We start from the raw sequence: 17,985 nt of genomic DNA, 5'->3' as shown, positions 1-17,985 counted from the left end.
CCAATACTTGATCATCTGAACTCCTACCATACTGTTGCTAGGATTCAATGATTTAGGTACTGATGCTTGTTTTTGTTTCCTTTTCTGAGTAGTGAGTAACACATGTGGTATTTCTTTGGCATTATACAAATTTTTTCTCCAGCACCCATTTCCTTAACAGTCTTGAAAGTAGTCATTGATATTTGAAACAAACTATATACGTATATGTATGTAAAATAAAATTACGGTTTTGAAATTATTTAATTCCCTCATTGACTGATGCCTTTTGGTTATACTGACATAGAGTTTATTCTGTGAAGATTGGATCAGTGTTTAATTTTATTATTTAATTACCTTATTTTCAAGGAAGAAACAAATTTAATAACTACCTCTAATGATGATGTATGGATTTTACCCAGCTTTTCCTTTTTTGTGAGTAATATTAAGAACTAATTGATTTGTTAATTCAGTAAATGTTTATCCAGTAAAATAATTATTATTTAGCAACTTTAATAGGGGAATTCCCTTCAAGTAGATTCCTATATCCTATGTATATACCCCCTGCAAATTATTGTAAGTTGCCTTTTTTCCAGCACAATATAATGTCATAGGTTCGTTTTGTGTCATCCTTCCTTCATTCTGGGATCAGCCGTTCTCCAAGGAGGTCTGATCTGCTTACTGTAGAATGGTATTAGTAGCCACCACCCGATGCTTGGGTTAGTCATTATTATTGAGGCAAAATTGCTTCCAAGACATTTAGAAGACAGAGCTAAAAAAAAGTACATACATGCATGCATGTCTTTAAACATGTTTATATTTAAATGGCATATAAGAACATTAAAAATATGTTATTTTTATACATTTATGTATTACATATAAAATGCATTATAAGGGGCGCCTGGGTGGCTCAGTGGGTTAAGCCACTGCCTTCGGCTCAGGTCATGATCTCAGGGTCCTGGGATCGAGTCCCACATCGGGCTCTCTGTTCAGCAGGGAGCCTGCTTCCCTCTCTCTCTCTCTCTCTCTGCCAGCCTCTCTACCTACCTGTGATCTCTCTCTGTCAAATAAATAAATAAAATCTTTAAAAAAAAAAGTTTAAAAAAAAAATTAAAAAAAAATAAAATAAAATGCATTATAAATATACATTTATGTATTAAAAACTTATGTAAGTATATATCATATACCCATGAATTCATATTGAAAGTTTCAACTTAATTTTAATATTATAGTGTTTCTATTTGTTATATTTTATAATTTTACATATTTTCTCCTAAACCAAAAATCTTGATTTGTAGCATCATTAACATAATTAATTACTTATTTTATCTTGAAATATATAATAGCAGCCTCAAAACAAAATATCAGTTTACTAATAAAAATAGCGCTATAGTGTGAAATTTAAAATTTCCTGTTATTTTTTATTCAAATACATCCAATATAAGGTATAAAGGACAGTGAATACCTTTTCCTATGTTACTTGATGTAAATTATTTTCTCCTGTGTTAGTTCTATGAAATGGATATAAAATTAGGTTGATTTATTTTCATTTGCATTTAAATGTAGGGCTTTTCTTCTTCAAATCTAGGATGTTTTGTAGTATTTTTTTTTTCTGTATCAGAAGTGTAAGTACTTGATTAGAGGGCAAAAGTTTTGTGGAAATTTGTCTTACCTTCCTCTTCGAACTCTTACCTGCTAAAGGTAACTAACTAATGGTGTTACATGGTTCTGAACTCTGCTTATCAGAATAAAAAAATGCAATGCTCTGTCTTTTTAGAATTTCTTTTAACTAAGAATTTTAGTTATTTTCTGGCATTCTTTGAGTTCTAATTATTAATATTTATTTGTTCTGTCATTGAGTTATGAGTCCCTGGATATAAAAATCGTGTTTTATCAGCATTTCATAATGAAAATTTTGTTGATTAATTTATTATCCATTTGTTAGTTTGTTTCACTTTTGGCCTCTAATAAGTACTTACTGATTCCTCGTGGAGAAAGATCGTAAATACAGTTTATGTACCAAGAGCCCACACCATTCTTCCAGGATTCTGAAATGGTTTGTCCTGTTTTCCAAGTTTCCAGAGAGCGACGTTTCATTTCCTCACACCAGCCTTGTTCCATGACAGCTGCAGACAGCTGTGCCCTTCCTACGCCAGCTGCCTGTTCTATCCTAACCCTCACTTGTTCTTGGGAGACTGAGTCCTTCTTCTTGAAGGGTTTTGCCAGGAAGGGACAAAGGAGACTTCCCGATGTCCCTGGTCCTTTTAAAGAGCCCTAAGTTTTCTTGACTCATTCCAGTGTCTCTACTTACCTTGAGCTGTTCATAAATTCCCCAAAACACATTTTTTCCTTTCCTTAGGAGTCATCCATATTTTTAGATTCGTTGCAGATCAGAAAAGAGTTCTTTTTAAACATATTTTATAATTGGTTTGTAGTAACCTTAATATCTGTAATTTAGAGATTATTACATTGCTTCCAGCGATCATTTTCTATGTATTACTTCTTTCCCTTAACCTTCCTAAGCTCTACAAAGATACTATTATATTTTTTTCTTTTTATACAGAAGGAAACTATATCTTAAGTGTTCGAGATTTTCTCAAGAGTTTTTCAGTTAATAATAATAAAAAGGGTCCACTATTTTGAAGTCAGTTTTGGTAACTTCAGTACCTGAGTTCTGATCACTAGACCAGTGCAATTCCTTTCCTAACAGTGTAAAATATTTAAACATTAAATTCACCTAGATATTCCCTAGGATTGCCTGTGTCATTCTGCCATTTCAGTTTTGCGTTTACGGCTACCTATAGACTACAAGAATGATGAAAAGACCCCAGATATATAACTTTTTCTTGGCTTTTAAGATAAGCATTGGCTGTACTGAGCCATCCTAGAGCCAGAGACATAAGTAAAAACAGTAATACTGATACTGTACAGATTTAAAATTTCATATTTTGTTCCTCATAAAGGTTTGTATTAATTGAGATTTTTAAATTTATTGCGTTATTGTCTTAATTAATGAGGGATTTTTGGTGTGCACCTTAATTCTATGTCCAAAGCAAATATCTCATTCTCCTCATCCTAGACCCCATCCTGAAAAAAAAGAAAGGTGTTTGCTATTAGAGACCCCTCTAAAAATCAGCCAGTCGGTATGTACCATGTCAAACGCAGAGAGGCATCTTGGGAGATAATAAAAAGCAGAGTCATGATCTTGGCCTTTAGAAACGTTCAATGAAGTTATGTCCATAAACCATTGGTGCGCAAATACACAATATGGAAGAGCATATGGCAGTGTGAAATAAAGATAATTTGCTTTCTAGTTCTAACAATAGCAGGATCCAAATGTGTCAGAGGAGTCAAAAGTGTGTTACTGTGTAGATGAAGCTTGATCTGGAATTTCAAGAATTTATAAGAGTCAGAGAAGACCAGGACACTGCATTTTAGGGCAGTGTCGTGAGACAGTTATAGAGATCAAGGATTTATGGGCTTTGGGAGGAGGAATCTGTAGTCATTATAAAGGTAGTATAGATGGATCAGAAAGTATATGGGGAAAATTAGTATAGAGAATTTGTAAGATTTGATTGTGAAGAGTTTGTAAGAATACCAAGTCCAGGATAAATTTAAAAACAAAATTCAAGGGGATCAAATTCCATTGGAAGTTCTGGGGGAGATTATTTTGGTAAAGAGGAAGAATTGTAGGGATAGAAAACTCCCCCTGCATATCGAAGTCTGAAATGAAAGTGACATGCAATGGAATATTTTAACTTCTGTCACATAATAGTAACTTTATTCACCAAAATAATGATTGCAGCACTAATAATTATTGACAATATACCATGTGGCAGGCATTACTCCTATAGCTACAAAATGCATGATACACATGGAGAGATTTATTAAAGAACTCAGAAGAAAAGTTCTCCATTATTTATCAATATAAATGATGTTACTTATATTTTAGGCATTTTATCATATTAAAAAGTGTTTTAAACAAAATGATTTTTCATCACTTATTAAATAGTTCACTTTTTTTTTCCTATGTCTTCCTGTTAATATAAAAGATCACATTACTGATATTTAAATGCTAACTCACTTTTTGATTCCAAACATAAGCTCTGGATGGTTAAGAAGGATTATCCTTTCTATATTTAGTAGCTTTAATTTCTTGACTTTTTTATTTTACGTTTGTAATTCTCCCTGCCTTGGTATCTTTACCAGGTTTAGTAGAGTAGTTTCTGAATCCATAAAATCACTTGGAAGCTTTTCCTTTTTTCTGAAAAAGTTTTTTTAGTTATGGTTGAGGTTATATTTTCTTTAAATATTGGAAGAATACACGAACAAATTAATCTGAATTTGGACTCACATTATGTCTTATGTCCTTTTTGACCATATTGGATTTTTTTTTGAAAAGGTTTAATTGCATATTTGATTTCTTTACAATATCTCTGTATATTTTTTCCTATATTTAAATGTTTAAAAGGGTGGGTTAAAGCCTCTGCCTTCGGCTCAGGTCATGATCTCAGGGTCCTGGGATCAAGCCCCGCATTGAGCTCTCTGCTCAGCAGGGAACCTGCTTCCCTTCCTCTCTCTCTGCCTGCCTCTCTGCCTACTTGTGAACTCTGTCTTTCAAATAAATAAATAAAATCTTTTAAAAAGGGGGGGTGGCGCCTGGGTGGCTCAGTGGATTAAATGTTTAAAAGGGCTCACAAGACTCCACAGAGATTTAAAGGCAAGAAATATAGTGCAGCAAGAGAAAGAGAATGCGGTCACACATTGCAAGTCTAAAGAACACCCCATGCATAAGCTACCCTTGGACCCATGATCCCTGTGTGACATGCTGTGTCCCCAGTGTGAACCTCACACTGGTATGAGGAGTCTTGGCTTGGGAGAGCTCACCAAAGAGCTCTCAGCATCCCTTTATATAATCAAGTCAGCCTTGTCAAACTGGTTAGGCCACTGCAAACCAAAAGTGAAGACCATAATCTTGTGGGTTGCAACCTCAGAAGCTCCCCCCTTGAAATCTAAAACCAGTCCCAGCAAGGCAAGCAGGAAGAGATGGAGGAAAGAGGAAGCCACTCCAGGTTGGGAGGCAGCAGGTTCAACGAGTAAGGGAACTTCTCTAAGAAGCTTGTCTGGGGCTGCTGCAGGATGAGTAGATCTCAACATCCACTCACCAAGTCTTTGTAGTTTACTGAGAGACCTTAAAGGTTACACCAGGTGTTTAGTCCAAATGTTCTCAACAACACCTTACTCTCTCAAGCCTGGGTCCTACCATGGGGGGATAAGTGGAGAGAGCATTTCAGGTACAGGGGAGTTAGTAAGTAGTTTCCAAATGCCTCGAGGGTCAAAGCTGAGGTCATGTCTTCTTGATGACTTCCCTCAACATGGGTAACAAAGGACTTTAATAGCACATTATAAAATCCGTTGCTGTCTCTTGGATAAGACTAAAAAGCTAGAAATCAGGCATCCCCAGGGATAGTTTTCAGGGCGGCCAGTGAGATTTTTTTCTTAATTTCTTCTTGAGATCTGGTAAGATTTTTATTTGGAGTTTATCCACATTATCTAAATTGTAGATAATTGTAGATAATATTGTAGATAATTAGAGATATTGTGGAAAATTATAGGTAATGTTCTTTTATTATCTTTTCAGTGTCAATAAGATCCGATGTGGCTCTCTCATTTCATGTTTTATATTGCTATTTTTTGTTTCTTCTTCATTTTAGTCTTATTCAGGGCTCAAGATGTATAAAATGTTTTTAAAAGAACTGTGTGACTTTTAAAATTTTCTCTGTTGTCTTTATTTATGTTCTCTTTCATGTATTTAGGCACACAGATACCCATTCATGTGTAGACATGTGTAAATTAGGCCAAGATTGGTTCAGATCATCTATATTTTTTCTGATGTTCTTTTGTTTATTCTGTCAGTTACTGGATGAAGTCTTCCACAATGAGTATATTTAGTTTGACTTTAAAATTGTTTTAAACTAGACTGACAAGTTTAGTTTTTCAATGGAATGATTAATCCTTCCATTTAATATAAGCACCGATATATTCAAATCTACAACTACTATTTGCTTCCCATCTCATACAATTGCATTATTATTTTTTCTTTATCTTTTTAAGTAATTGAAGACTTTTTATTAAGCCATTTATTGGAATGATTTCATTACTAATATATTACTTTACTATGTATCTTTGGTTTCCCCAGAAAAACTAGAGAAATAATAACCAGCCAGCGCATCATGTTCAGACTTGGGCTTCTAAGTCTACGGTGAAATGTGGCAAGTATGATCATGAGTTAAATTCCTTCAGTGTGGTGATATCTGATATATATTATATAATTTTCTATGTATAATGTGAGGCAAAGATAAGAGAGGTGTAAGAATTGTAAGTTAGAATTGTGTACCAGTCTTATTCAGGCTAGCTCCTGGGATGTTGAATTGGAGTTGAGTACTTATTTGTGGATCAAGTGCCCCCACGTGTGGGAAAGACAAGATTGCATGCACTGGAAATTAGGTGGCCGCCAGTGTTGTTTGGTTTGATTAACTTTGCATGCTCTACCAAAATTGCTGTATTAGCCCAAATGCAACGTAATACAATAGCAGCAAGAGAGGACCTTAATTTCAATAAATTATTTTAAATGGTACATCTAAGATGAGGGGATGAGCGCCATAATGTCAGCCTACACTAGAAATGGCCTGTGTATTTAGAAAAGTGCAAATAGACAAGACCACTCTTACCAATACCTTCTCAAATGGAATCCTTTTCAGTTGTTCGAGTTGGGGAGAAAAAAATACAAATGCGGTACTATTCATTTTGAGGTATTTTCCATGAACATCAAGTCAGGATGTGACATTTAAGTGACAGAAATGAGAAATACTGGGACTCCTGGGTGCCTCGGTTGGTCAAGCATCTGCCTTTGACTCAGGTCCATGATTCCAGGGCCCTGGGATCAAGTCCTACATGGAGCTCCTTACTTGGTGAGGAACCTGCTTCCCCTCTGCCCGCTGCTCCCCTGCTTGTACTCTGACTCTCTCTCTCTCTGACAAATAAATAAATAAGTAAAATCTTTAAAAAGAAAAAAAAGAAATGAGAAATATTATGATCTTGTATTAAGAAAGATCATATGCAGCTGGACAGGATACATGTATATGAATATACCCTAATACATAATTAAAATATTTTTAGATAAGTCTCTTTTATTTTTTCAGTTACTGTTAAGATGCTATGAAGAGGAAATGACAAATATTCCGTATTTAAACCCTTTTATTTATTTATATTTTCTGCCTTGCCAGCATAACTTGAAACTTTGTTAAACTCTTAATGACTTTTTCTTTTTAATCAGACTATGTCACAGAAAAGTTCTACGTTCTGACATTTCTTGTTGTAAGGCCGTTCTTGAATTGGTATTATCTTTGATTTAGTCTCATTAACACTACTGAAATATTAAGGTCAGAATTTTATTTATAAATGATATTCAAAAAGTCAGTGCAGTTGGCAGCATTGTAGAGAGTCATAGAGGGAAACCTACTTGTAATAAGTCAGTATTAGTGGGAAAAAAATCTTTCATCTAGCAAACGTCCATCTTCGATATTAGGTCATGTGTCTGTATTATTATCTCATCAGTCATCGGTGCATCTTGTTACTCTGACTAGGATCCTAAATAGTAAAATATAATTTCTTATAACAAATTATTTTTACCCTTCCCATTTTTTTTCTTTTTTTCAACACTTTCCCTATCCTTCACTGTTCGGTTCAGGATAAGGAAGTAATTTTCTACCCAGAAGTCCAACCACTCAACTCAGCTGCCAAGGTGACACAAAACAATTCCATTTGACAATTGATGGCACTGTACCAATGATGCTTCAAGTCACAAAGTACTTTTCCAGAACACTAGTCTTTTCTTCCTTTTTCTTTTTCACTCTCACTGTCTTTTAACATTCCAGGTGTTTGCAAAGCTTGCCAACTCATAAAATGACTACCACTAAATCAAGGCATTAAATAAATCAAACCCTTAGCTAATAAATTAAATTAATTAATTAAATTAATCTAATTAAATAATTAGTTAAATAAATCAAACCCTCAGCTAATAAATTGTAAAACTTTAGCTCTACTGTTTCAACTATGTTTGCTTAAAATAATAATGTTCTACATCAAATAACTAATAACTGTATAGTGGGCATTATCATGCATGCCCTGTTAAAAAATGAAATAAAGATAAGGTTTTTAAAATTGTTGAGAAAAAGCCAAATGACTGTATGTCTATGGGAGGGAGGTGGCAGAAGTGGGCAGGGGTTGGTGTGTAAGGCAACAGGCACTGTGTGAGTCAAGCTACTTCCTGCCATAACAGATCAACTTTACACCCCCTGTCCCTGTTAGCAGCCTGACAGAAAAAGAAGGGTGTCCTTTGCTATGTATAAATATAATTTACTTCAGTCTCTACTGTTCTCCTACGCTCTCCTGTTTGAGCTTTAAAGCTCTCTGGCTGTGGGAATAATGTGAAAATTGCCTAATACATTGTATGAAAATTTCAGTATATAAAAAAAATTATGGACATTCAGTGGAATGCTATTTTCTTCCTGTAAGCATAAAATTTGCTTTTAGCTATTTGTAAGTCTAGGGTCAAATCACCTTTGTCCAACCAATGTTTGAGATGATTTGATCCTGGCTATGGTATTTGTAGGTTTGATCCTACTATTAAGTTTTAGGAGTCAGTAATTTCATTTGAAAGCTTGGGCTGTTAACCAGGCCACCTCTTCCTTTATAGAAACCCGGCCTTACATTTTTTTCCCTTCTCAGCACTGCGAGGTTGTTGAAAATCCTGTGTAGTCCGCTGGCCCTCAGCGGATCCCTCCTTCTTGGCCTCTTGTTCCACACAATTTAGTTACCAGCAGATGCTTTGAGACAAAGTGCGATGCAAAATATCAGGCTTCGTTATGGTTCCCTTTCTCCATGATCTTGGCTACTCAAATTCAGTCTCCTTCGTAATTCTTGGTATGAATCTTCCATTTTTGCAAGACTGTAGAAAGACTGACCCCGGGCCCCTTATTGCATGTGATTGCTGACTGTCTGGAGCAGAAAATTCATGGAGGCTGATGTACTTGACTGGATTCATTTGCCTTCTCCAAGGATCTTGGCCTTTTCATCCTGGCTAACTCAAGTGCTCCATAATTCCTTCAAAGAGCTGTTCTATTCTTTTCCCAGTTTGTTTTATTTTGTGTTATCAGAAGAGTGTGATTAAAAACTATCCATTCCATTAAAAAGCAGATATATAGCAGTATAACAGATGGTGAAGTTTAGCTTGTTCATTTTCTAAGAAACCTAAGACCGTATGGGATCTTTGGCAACACAGTCGTTCATGGGATTCTGGTTCTTGAGAGAGAGAGGAAGGGTGGGAGGGATGTAAAGAAAGGGGGAAAATAAAAAAGAAAATCAAGTTTCTTGACTTCCTATATTGCTGTCCCTGTTTCTGTTATGTGAACACTCCGTTATACTGCGAATGGGAAAATGCGGTATGACGCATCAGACCACTGAAGGAATCACTATTTCAGTTACATGAAAAAACTATCTACTGTTTTCCTTTACGTGAAACACATTATGCAAAACCACCCTTATTTCAAATCAGAGGACAATTCTTTTATTAGAAGCCTTTTTTTTAAAAATTTTTTTAATTTTTATTAGAAGCCTTTTTGTAGAACTAATTTTGTTCAGATTTTTTTAACTTTTTACTTTTCATATTCATACGCAATTTCAAGAAATTTCTTACAATATTTCTCTTATATTAAAATTCTATGCGGATACTAATGACCAGTAAATATTTTCAAAATTGAATTACACATGTTGACCAGTATTAATGGTCTCTCAAAGTTCTTCTTCAATTGCAAAGATACTTATATCTTCTTAGATTCCATACTCATTCTTAAAACTTATACCAATACCTGTGTTTACTTCAACTATACTAAACCATGTGAATAATTAACAGTAACATTTTTATAAATAGTAAAAATAGAAACAAATTTTAAAATGCTATTAGTCATAGGTCTTATCTTTTATCTGACACCATAATTTATTCAATAATATTTACAACACTTTATCATTGCTTCCACTTGCATGTTTGTAGGTTCAGAAATAATATTACGTAAATATTACATTATTTAAATTTGTTCTGGTAATGAAAACAAAATGGATTTATTTTGGGAAATGTAAGAAAGCAAATATAAAAATATATGAATATGTCAATGTTAAATAAAATATGTAAGTATTTTATTTGGAGATCTAAAAAATATTTTAAACACTGGGAAAATAGGATGCCTGGGTGTGTCAATTGGTTAGATGTCTGTCTTCAGCTCAGGTCATGATCCCAGGGTCCTGGAATCAAACCCAGTGTGGGCTCCCTGCTCAGTGGGGAGTCTGCTTCTCCCTCTGCCTCTTCCCTTCCTTGTGCTTTCTCTCTTTCCCTCTCTCTGTGTCAAACAATAAGTGAAATCTTATAAATAAATAAATAAATATTGGGAAAATAGTATCACAAACACCTGTATCATGTGTATTTATACAGACACACAGTCAGATTTTGGATTTATTCTTTTTTTATTAAGCATTTATTTTTGTAGACCCCTTTAAGAGTCACTGCAAAAATAATGGAAAAGTACAGAGACATCTCACATACCCCCGTCCTGCTACAGGCACAGCCTCTCCCACTATCAACATCTCCCATCAGAGTGATATATTTGTTACAATTCATAAACCTAATTTGATACATCATAATCCCGCAAACCCCATAGTTGACATTACATTTCTCTCTTGCTGTACATTCTGTGGGTTTGTACAAATATATAATGACACGTATCCATCATTAAGGTATTATACAGAATATTTTCAGCATCCTAAAAATTCACTGTGCTACTTTACTCATTTCTCCCTCCTGCTCAACCCCTAACAATCACAGATCTTTTTACTATCTCATAGTTTTGCTTTTCCCAGAATGTCATAAATTTGGAATCCTATAGTATGTAGACTTTTTAGATTTACTTCTTTCAATTAGGGTTATGCATTTAAGTTTCCTCTCATCTTCATTTTTTGATAGCTCATTTCTTTTTAGTGCTAAATAACCATGCTGGTTTTTTTATATAGATTTAATTCCACGTAGTCAGAGATTCTACTTTTTATGAAATGAATTATTTTAAATATATTTAGTCTCAATTTATGCGCTATATTTTTAACCATCTCAATAACTATTCCCCATGCTCTTGAAAAGGATGTGTATTCTGCTGATGATAAGAGAATTCTATCTGTATTACGTTGGCCAAGTTGTTTGATTTTCTCACTGATTTTCTGTCTAACTGCTCTATCAATTATTGAGAGGAAGAGAAGTCTTAAAATTTCTGACTATAGTGTGTGTTTCTGTGTTTTTTTTCTTGAAATTCTGTCATTCTTCCTTTTATATAAATTGTTCTGTTTTTAGGCACGTAAATGCTTATGTTACTTATGTAGTAAATGAATGAACTTGTTGATAAACAAGTGTCATCCAGAAATATCAATATTACTTTATCCATAGTAGTATTCTTAGTTGGTAAAGCTATTTTGTCTGATATTAATAGCCACTCTAGTTTTCTTCTGATTGGTATTAGTGTTTTATCCATCATTAGTCAATCCTTTATTTCTTTGTCTTTCTGTGCCTTTATATATGAAATAAAATTCTAATGGGCAACATGTAGTTAAGCCCCGTGTGTGTGTGTGTGTGTGTGTGTGTGTGTGTGTGTGTGTCTCAGACAAGACCTTTAATGTGCCAGTCAATATGTTGTAAACTAAATTTAATCACACTGTGTACTCAATGATCTCTGCATTGAGTTAAATAAGCCTATATATACTCAGCTAGCTCTATATAACACAAAAAGGCAAAGCAGATGATCTAAACAGAATATTGGGTTCTCAGAAGATTAAGTCGATCTAAATTATAACTCTATTCGCACCTTTAAAGTGATTATAGAGGTTGTTAATCAAACCTGCTATTAAAAATATTCAAATATTATTAAATAAATTAATGTACAATAGTATACCCTACAAAGTAATGCACAAGTTAGTATTTTGCCATTCATTATTCCTTAGTCCACTGGATCAGGGCCAGAGGAACCAAACACCAAACAAAGTGAAAACCACATTTACCAGAGAAAATAGCTGAACCTGCAAATAAGCATCAGTTTCTCATGCTGAGACATTCTCAGGTTCAGCTGGAGAAAAATGAAAAGCTACAGGGAATAAGATATGAAAAGCAATTGCAAAACCAGGTGAACTGGATAAGCAAATGTAACATGCTACTACATTTCAAATGTGCATCAATGTAAAGCAGCAGTTATAGATTAAAAAAAAAAATGTTTCCAAACGTCATAAAAAAAAAAAACCTGAAATGATTAGCTTAAAATATCTGTCATAAATAACCCAATAAGTCTTTGGTTAAAAAAAAGTAATTTAATTACAACACAGTTTCAAACATTAACCAACAGAAGTTGTGATTCCATTTTAATCATTATTTTTTATTTTATGTTCTGTAGCTCAAGTCAGTTTCTCAAAGAGTAAACCCTTACTGTCCGATTTTGTTCACATTTGTTAAAACCAGCTGTCTTTCAGAGATGATGGCTATGACTAATAAGCCCAGATATTTTAAGCAATTACCACTCTAAGCGAAGTATTCTTAACAAAATTCTGCTGCTGAACAAAAAAGAGATATACCATGTCAATTGCCAGAGTCAAGGTGGCCTTGCCCTTCAAATCCAGAACAATGATGAAAGTTCTATTACGAAATCCCCAAAGCAGGCTTGATTTTTCCTCTAAATTCTATCATAATCTAAAGCTAAAATATCCAATCATCTCATGCATGAAGATCTTTCATACACTTCAAATAATTTTATGGATATCCACAAATGTGTGATAATTGAATTTCTGGTATCAAAATCAAAATAAACAAACAAAATAATAATTAAATAACACAATGACGAGGTTTCCATAAATTCAGCATTACTTTTTCATAAATTTGTTTGTAGTGTGTGTGTGTGTGAGAGAGAGAGAGAGAGATACATATACATCTACTGTAAAACAATGTGTATTAAATACCTTGACAATGCTTATTTATGTAGGGATTGCAAAAACCTATTGCAAAAATTTGCTCTACTGTCCACTAAAAATTAAAGAGTTCAAGCACTACAGCACTAGGGCAACAAGAGAGTTTCAGGTGTAGAAATCATGATAAAGCAGAATAAGTAAAAGAACTGAATATATCTGGAGTAGAAAAGAGAATGCTTACAGGTACGTTTAACTTTAAATGAGTAAAGAATTGTTATATGTAAGATATACATTTGTACTTAATAAATAAAAAGGCATTTATATCATATTATTTTAGAAAACAGTTATAAACTTTAAGATATGTTTTATTCTCCATTGTGAAACATAAAACACTTTATTTAAAAAACAAGCTCATATGTAATATCATAGATAATGGTTTTAGGATACATGCAAGCATACCATATAGAATCCATTATCAGGATAATGTGGACTGTGTTAATCTCAAAGTAGAAAGATAAACAATATTTTCTAATTAGAAGAGAATATTATACTAAAATATGCAACAAATTTCATAAAGTGATCTCATGTTGGGATCCATCATATTGGATATGATGATATGCTGTTAATGATATGCTATATGTGATATGCTATTAATATTAACAAGCAAATTAAGTACCTGGGGAAAATTATGGAAGTTAGTGGAAGAAAAGAGGGAAGAAAACAATACAGAACATTCTGATATGTTCAAAAAATATTTTAGGTTAAGAAAATATAGGAGGAAAAAGCATATATATAGTAAACGTTTGTGCATATGTTCACTATGCCTTTGTGATAAGGAATGTTTGAAAACAACCAAAATGAAAAACATCGAAAGAATGCACAAGTAAACTGCAGTGCATCATATAATGAAATACTGCAGGAAGAAGAAGCTTAAAAATGTGTACTTTATATATCAGCATTAAAGCTCATATATGTTACTGATTTCAAAATAGAAGTTTCAGAAGTATACACTATGGGAAACGTGAGCTCAAGACACCTAAAATTCAAAACATTTAAACCAGAGCCATTGGTTTTTACATATGCCTATTATAAAGCAAAACTGAGAATGCATGCATGGGAATGACCACGTAGGTCAGGGAGTGAGGAGGAAGAAAAGATAAAAAGGAAAGGACAAACTCAGTTATTCAAGTAAATGTTTTGTTTCTTAAGCTGTTTGGTTGGTGTAAATCCAGATGTTCATTATTACACACACACACACACACACACACACATACACAGGAAAGTGTAAGTCATGGAAAAGAGAAAATAACCCTTAAATTTCAAGAAGTATTATGTGAACATTTGGCCAAAATATATATTCCATGTAATATAAATAAAGTATCCTTCTATACTAATTTTAGAAGCTTTATAAAAACCAAGAATTTGCTTAATTTTTATCAGCTACACTTTTTTGGATTGATTGAGATGTGGGAATTTCATTTGAGAATAGTCTCTAAAGTTTGGTGGCCTATCTGTACTAACAGTGTGACCTCGCACAAATGACATGTTTCTATGTCTAATTTCTTTACTTTTCAAATGAAGTTGACAAAAAGAATACTATCCTTATACAATTATTTTGAAGATTGTTTAAGATATTTGCTGTAAAAATATTTAAGGCAGTGTTTAGCACAGAGTAGCATTTAATAAATATTTTATTATGATCATATCTTTATTTATTAGGTCAATTGATGTAATGTAGAAATAGTTTTCCCCAAATTTAAGAATCTTGGAATTCATGGAATAAATGCTGCTTGATAGGAAAATAATTATTTTGCATGGCTAGTGGAATCCATGATACTATTCCTTAATACAGGATTTCTTGAACTATAATCATTAATGAGAATATTAAATATCTTTTTTGTTTTATTTTCATTAAATAATACATAGTCAGTGTCCTCTATAGCACCAGTTTCTGTTCTAGGAAGTTATATGCCATAAATAAGTCAGCAAGAAAGAGCTGTCTCTGCTATTACAGAGCTTCTAATGTGTGATGAGAAACACGTAATACAAAGTAATAAATATGATTATCTCAAATATTAATAATTAAAACAAGTTGAAAGTAAATAAGAACTGGGATGGTAATTGGCAATTGTTCAAGAAAGGGGTTTGCAAAGAGGTTAACATTTGAGCTGAGACCAGAAGAGAGCCAAGGCTGTGACATTTTGAGGGAAGACTATCCTAGGCCAATGCATGACTAGTGCAAATGCCCCGAGGCAGATACATGTGTTGTTGCTTATGTTGTGCATGTTGAGGAATCAGAAAGAATGCCAGGCTAGAGTGGAACAAGAAGTTGGAGAGCTAGGCAAACACCAGCTCATGGCAGACAAATGAAAGGAATTTGCATCGTTTTGTTATTTGATTAAAAAAAATTATTCCCGTTACATTATGAAAACAGATAAAAACTGTAAGGAAGAGCAAAGTAGAAGCTGGAAGAGGAGACTGGTGGCTGCTGAAGTAGTGAAGAATAATGACAACCTTCTTGACTACTGGGATAATAATATGGGAATAAAGAGAATGGGACAGGTTCCAATATGTTTTGTTATTAGAGATGACAGGATACACAAATAGAATGCATGGGAGAGATGATGAAGACAAGATTCCTGTTTGTTTGTTTTAATTTTAGCTAAAAGTCTGTATGGATTATTGCTTAGATGGGAAATCTGGGCAGAGGAGAATTAGGTGCAGTGGTTTGGTGGTAAGGGTTAACCAATGTGCTGTCTCTGAAAAGCACCCAATTAGTCCTAGTCTCTCAATGTTTGTGTTGTAAATATAGCCCACTCTGTCATATCCTACAGCTAATGGTCTAACAGATGGTTCAGATATTCCTGAAAATTTAAAAATTGCCTCTTGCATGACGGCATTAGCTGACCCTAGCACACATCTGGAAGCTGTAAGTAGATTTGGTCGATGGTATAAATGAAAAGTTCTGTCTTTTTCACTACAACTTAGAAAAGGAATAAGAATGTGAATCTTAGGGACAAGGTGTGAGTGGAAAATGTGTAATTCAGAATCACTGGCATGTAGATGAGATTTGAAATCTGGGGTGTGATTAAATTATTTGGGGAGTCCAAAGAAGTGGGAGAAAGGGTGCAGAAGTCCTCCACAGCTTCACAACTGAAGGCAGCACAGAGCAGTAAGAAATTGGAAAGACACCTAGGAGACCACAGGGGTAAGGAGAGAGTGAACCACATGAGTCAGAAGAATGCAGGTGTGTTAAGAGGCAAATGAAGGGGAGTCATATTTTAAAATGAGATCTAAAGGAGATTTCTAGAGTACAGTGGGTACCTTTCAGGGTTTTGTTTTGTTTTGTATTAAGATATAATTTATGGATACCATTGTGTAGGTGTAAGGCTTGCATCCTGTTGTTTTGATACACTTGTATGTTACAAAATATTTACCAGCATGGTGTTGGCTTACACCTTATCATGCCACCTAATCATCATTTCTTTTTTGTGGTGAGAACAGTTAAGATCTAGTCTCTTGGCAACTTTGAAGTATAGAATACAGCATTATTGTCTATAATCACTGTGTTGCACAGTAGGTCGCCAAGACTTCTTTATCTGCTAGTTGCAGTGTGTACCCTTAAGCCTCTTCCCAGTTCCCCCAGGTCCCTGTCCCTGATAACCACCATTCTCCTCTGTTCTTATGGATTTGGCTTTTCAAAATTCTGTGTATAACTGATACCACGGTGTGTTTGTATTTCTCTGACTTACTTCACTTAGCATATTCCCCTCAAGTTCCAGCAGTGTTGTCACAAATGGAAAGATTTCCTGCTTTCTCATGACTTAATAATATTCCTTTGTGTGTGTTGTGTGTGTGTGTGTGTGTGTGTGTGTGTGTGTGTAAGCATCTTTATCCACTTGCTCATTGATGGACACTTAGGTCATTTCTATATCATGGCTATTGTTAATAATATTGCAATAAACATGAGGGTAGTGATATCTTTTCAATATCCTGTTTTCATTTTTTTAGATCTATATCCAGAAGTGGAATTGCTTTTAATTTTTGACTATGATTTTTAACCATTTTTTTGAGGATTATGCATTTCTGAACCATTTTATTGAGGATTATGCATTTCTGAATATTGAGAGGCAACTTTGCCTAAAATATGGTTTTGGGAATTGTGAATGTATGCATTAAAAAGTCAGTTTCAGCACTTTCTTGTTGCATGATCTTAGTTGTTTAATTTATATACATTTTAGGATTAATTGTGTAAAAAAGGAAAATGATACCAGCTTCTTCATGAGGACATTAAATAGGCAGAAAGTCAGTAGTGATCTAATTGACCTCAATAGCAGTTTCAATCATCTTGGTGAAATTTACACAGTATTCCATGTACCAACAGCTAAATACATATCCTCCTCAAAGTCATGTGGAACACTCACCAAGATAAATCACAGCTGAGCAATAAAACATGCCTTCACAAATTTAAATAATAAAAATAACTAAAATTATGTATATTTGGTATATTCAGTCATATATCAGTCAGAATTTGTGGGTCTGGCTAAGGTTTCTGTTCCATTTATCTATTTATTTATTGATGTGCCACTACCACCTCAAAATACTGACCTTTAGAATGTCTTTACACATTATTGTATATGTTCCCCAATTTTTGACCTGCTGAATTTTTATGTGAATTTTAGAATAAAATTATCAATTTCTACAGAGTAATTCCTATTGACATTTTAATTCAGATTACATTATATAGAGATCAAATTAAAGAAAGCAAATATTTCACAATCTTGAGTCTTCCTATGAACAAATCTTATTTTCAGTTCTCTTTACTTTCTTCAATATTACTTGTGTTTTCTAGAAAATATTCTATTTTATCTTCCACTCTACTTTGTCTAGATATTTGAAGTCTTTTAGGCTATCATATATATTTTATTGTATTTTCTAAGTTTTGTTAATATATGAAGACTA

Source organism: Mustela erminea, chromosome 13 (genome assembly GCF_009829155.1).
Source record: "Mustela erminea isolate mMusErm1 chromosome 13, mMusErm1.Pri, whole genome shotgun sequence".
Classification (NCBI taxonomy): Eukaryota; Metazoa; Chordata; class Mammalia; order Carnivora; family Mustelidae; genus Mustela; species Mustela erminea.
The sequence above is the reverse complement of the archived record's forward strand: the minus strand, read 5'-3'. Positions refer to the sequence as shown.